Here is a 4885-nt window from a genome sequence, read left to right on the forward strand (position 1 = left end):
CTTAAAGTGAGGATGTCCCTTGAGTGTCAGAGTGGTATTTATTTTTGTAAATTTTAATTCTTGAATTTTAGAGGTCTGCCATACCAGGAATTTGTGGAATTTTAAAGATTTTAAACAATCTTCATATTTGGCAGTGTAGTCTGCTGATGGTATAGCTCATTATATTCATCTCTGCACGATTAGAAAGAATATTTATTGGCTTTGACTTCTGGGATAATGATTTTCTGATGCAGCAAATAAAATACATTTCTGGATATTAGAAGTGCTCCAACTTTCAGCTTTAGTGTTCTGTGAAAGCTGCCAGTGTCTAATGCACATACTTTATCTGAAAAGTTAGAACTGGAAAGATTCTGACCAGATTTTGTTTTCTGACCATTAAATGGTACTGTTAGTAAGCATAAATCAGCATTACATGTATATTCTTAACGTGAATTTTAAGTTTTCTGTACTCTTATCAGTTATAAAAATCTATTTATATTTGAAAGAGCAAGGTTCAGTGGTCTCAAAATCAGATAGCCATATGACAGAATTCAGACCGGTTCGTTGAAGCTGTGTCACCATCGTTGTTGACAGTGGCATATATATGATCTTTTTAACTGTCATTTTGTTCTGTGTGGAGTTTTGTTAAGGAGCCTCCTCCCTTTTTTTTTTTTTTGGTCCTAAGAACCTGAGCTCTGATGTTGTGTGTTTAGTTAACATACATAGGAAAAGAAGATAATAAATAAAGATTCTTGGGAGAACTCTTGGTACAGTTGCGCACAACTCAGCGGTGCCAGTTACGTCGGTACAGTTACATTGCTCGTTATCACCGCTTTCTGGCTGTTGGCAATAAAGCATCTTGAGGAAAGGACAGCCTTCTTTCTAATTCACATGAAAGGCATCTTTTGGACTAGCAGCAAGGGCTGTTTGTACATTCCTTTTCAAACCATCCAATATCCCAGTGATAGGAAAACCTTGTTCACATTTACAGTCAAGTCACAACCTCAGTAACATTCCTCGTTTCATTATGAGTGGAGAAAAGTAAATAGATTACTTTTCCATAATAAGGACTTCCCTATTGGGATTTAAGATTAAGGTTGATTTTTGATGGTGAGTTTACTTAATGAGTGATTTCACTAGTGATTACTTATGGGAGAATAGCATTTAGCATTTTTAGGTTTTCTGGTGCGTGTATGTTTTGTTTTGTTTTGTTTGCTTTTTGGGTAATGAGCTGGGAGGAAATGATTGCTGCTTTACTTGCCTTCTTAGTGAAAAATGAAATCACTTGTACAGCTTTGGAAAACACTTCTCCTAAATGTTTGCTAGTTAAGGATGATTTTCCTGGATGCTCCTCTAGTGTTTTAGAATCACTGAATTACTGACACTGAGCATACCAACAGTGTTTATGACTTACATTATGAATGATGTTTTAATATCAAGTCTATTGTAAGTACCGTTAACCTTTAAAACAACATGGGTTTCAACTATGTGGGTTTGCTTACAGGCAGATATTTTTTCAATAAATATGCAGTCAACCCTCTGTATGCATGGATTCTGCATCCATGATGCAGAACTTGTGGACATGAGGGGCCATCAGGGGACTTGGGCATCTGCAGATTTTGGTACACTTAGGGGCTCCGGGAACCCATCTCCCTTGCATACTGGGGGACGACTGTTAAAACATGTAGATTTTTAAACATTTGAATCTTATAATTTAATTGACTCTTCTCTCCAAGGCACAACTTTTGAAGTGGAACAATATTACCCACTTTTGTTTAATCCCAAAACATAATTTAAATGAAACTTTACAAGTTGTTCACTTACATCCTGAACTAATGATACTGTCTGTGTCATCTTCACTCTTTGAGGAAAGTAACAAACACTCAAAACTCATAGATGACCTTTTAAAAAATACATGAAACCATTTACTTGCTTACTTATCCAAAGAAACCTTTAAAGCTTTGACTGTGTAATTTTAAATGAAACTTAGTCCTTTTCCTTAAAGCCCCGATCATACCCAGGCCACGCTTGCTTTACTCACTCTGTTGCTTCTTGTAGTTCTCTTACCTTCTTAAGAGTCGTAACATTCACTTCCTCTGGGAACAGACTTACTGCTTCCTTCACCTCAGGATGTGGGCTTGTTCCTTGTCTTTCTTTTCTTAATTTATATTTGAACGGCATTTAATTGATGGGGACACTTACGATCACGAGGGTAAGTGGCATAGGCAAGGAAGACAGTATTAAGGAGCCTGCAGTAGGAAAATGAAATCTAACTGGTGTGAGTCCTCGTTTATCTAGTTAGATTTAAGTGCCTTCCCAGGAATCCTGCTGTAACATTTTCAGAATTACTGTCTTTGTATGGGATGAAATGCTCAGTGGTGCTTTATAATTGGAAACGACTTGCTGCTTATAAAATAGCATACAGGTGTAATACTGCTGGAGCAAAGTAGGGCCAGGTACTGACTGACGGCTGTGAGAGGATGGAGAGGTTGTCCCTCTACCCCTCAGAGCCAGTAAGTTTTAACAAGGCATGGTATCTTCAGGAAATTGCCAGGGATCCAGGTAACTTACCTGACTGTGTGATAAAAAGTGGTGTATTATGTGCTGATCTGACTCTGTTGGAATATTTGTCTTCTACTGGCTAATGATTTCTTGTTTTTTGAATTCTTCCAGTAAAATTCTTGACAAGGTACATTTTTGAGAGTAACAGTATTTTTATGTATGATGTAGAGTTTTGTTGTTTTGGGATTTGCTCTTTGAAGTAACTCTAGATAAGTGTTTTTTAAACTGGAACTCGAGGGCCTTCTGAGGAAATGTGAGATTGACCCCGAGGAGTACTTCTCTTAGATACAAATGCCTTGACATCTAGTGAACCCCAAATTTATCTTTAACAGTATTAATGCTATCACTTTGTGCAGGGAGGTGAGGAAGAGAGCCGAATTTTAAGGCTGAGTTTTTAAGGCGTGCAAGTTAACGTTGAGTGTTAGCAATGAAACATTTCACTTTGAACTAAGCATTTCTTCGGCGAAACATGTCCTTTCTTCCTAATTGCTGATGCGAAATTATGAAAGGATTTCTTGAAATACATTACATGCTCAGCTTGAGAAGCAAATATTAACAATACTGAACAGTTTTTGTGTTTTGTTTTGTTTTTACTGCTTTGTTGAAGTGTTTTTAAAACTGTTGTGATCATTCATAATCTGATAAAGTTTTGTTCGGGCTTTCAAGGCTCCCATAGCCTAAAGTTTTACAGCACATTTGTCATGTGCTTACCAAATGTCTAAAGCATCAACTACACTGGGGGCATTTTAATACATAATTTAAATGCATTTCTTTGTTAGACTAAGAGAGAAGACAAAATAGTCTTTTAATCATACTCCTGAGGAAGAATTCTTACTCTTAAAGAAGAATTCTCTCTTCTTGAGGTAGTAGTGCTTCTTGATACTGGAGAATCATTACAAGGAAACATTTCAAACAGTCTATTTATTCTTCAAGAGAAAAGAACAGCAAAACATCGTTGATTTCCTCAGGAGGAAAGGCTAGTCTGAATTATTAAATACTCTGGACCGTAATATTTTTAATGAATGTAGTTTTATTACTCTCAGAAATATTTGGTAACAACCGACCAACAAATTGCTTAAGACTTGGTCTTTTTTGTTGACAAACCTAGTTACCTATAAGTAGTACTGCGGAAACCCCAAAAAAGCAGTCTAACTTTTATGGAAAATTTATACAGGTTATAGATTGTGGAAAGATGAATTCCTGCCCCAAGCCTTAGGTGAATTATCTCTAATTCACTATTTACTTGTAGTGTCGTTTCTAGTGAACTTTTACTTTGTTGGAGCAAATCTTTAGATCTTTTAAAGCACAATTTATTGACCTTTTCTCGAACAGCAGTCTTAACAAAACATCTTAAATGTACTATGTCCACCTTACAATCTTTTGTATCCTATGCAGGCAGTGCTTTCTTTGCTCCTTCCCTAGGCCAGTTACTGGTTTGACATTTTCTTTCTATTTTTTGTGCTTTGTCTATAATTTATTGGAACCTTATACAATGGCTCTCAGAAAGTCCTTTTCACACGGGTTTGGGTTTACCATGTGTTAAATATTCTTTAAAATATACTCAGTAAAAAGGGTGGGTTTCAACATGAGTATGGTTTCTTATCTTACAATGTCAATTTTCTTGGAACTTTGTTCTATTTATTTTATGGATCTATGATCCATAAATGGAAGAGTTATATTTAAAAAAGTCTTAGTTTTCCCCCAAGTGATATCATTTTGAGGAAGTTTTATCCTTCTGCAATTTTGGCTTTCTCAGCTTTAAAGTATTAATAAAAATTGTACCACACATCATGGATTAACAACTAAGTTAAAGTTGTAGACATTACAAAGTATTTAAATACCATACTTAAAATTAATTATTTTTAAAAGTTAACAAAAATAAGCAAAATGGAAACTCCATGGTGTGTGTGTGTGTATGTGAGTAAATTGAGGGTTACTGAATATTACCCATAATTTATTTTTGCGTGTACAAACTAGCTTGTGGATAAAAGCCCTTCACATATTTTGGTGAAAAAAATTTTGCTTTCATACGATTGCTGTAATCTCATTTGAACCATGAAGGGTGAAAGGCTTTAATACTTTATTTGAACAACTTGTCCTTTGAGACTTAGTATTATTAACTTATCAAACTTAAGTAAATTCCTTTTTGTGAGTACTGAGTTAAATGCAACTAGTTTACCTGAGTACTTCACCTGTGTTATTCTATCATGCAAATCAAATGGCTCATAGCACGTTTATACACAGGTAACTGTACAGATGTGGAAACCTTACCTGTTTTGCATTTATGTCATTCTTTGGAAGTACTTTGAATATTGAGAGGGACTTTATAGAAGTAATACCAGAA

Source organism: Vicugna pacos, chromosome 10 (genome assembly GCF_048564905.1).
Source record: "Vicugna pacos chromosome 10, VicPac4, whole genome shotgun sequence".
NCBI lineage: Eukaryota > Metazoa > Chordata > Mammalia > Artiodactyla > Camelidae > Vicugna > Vicugna pacos.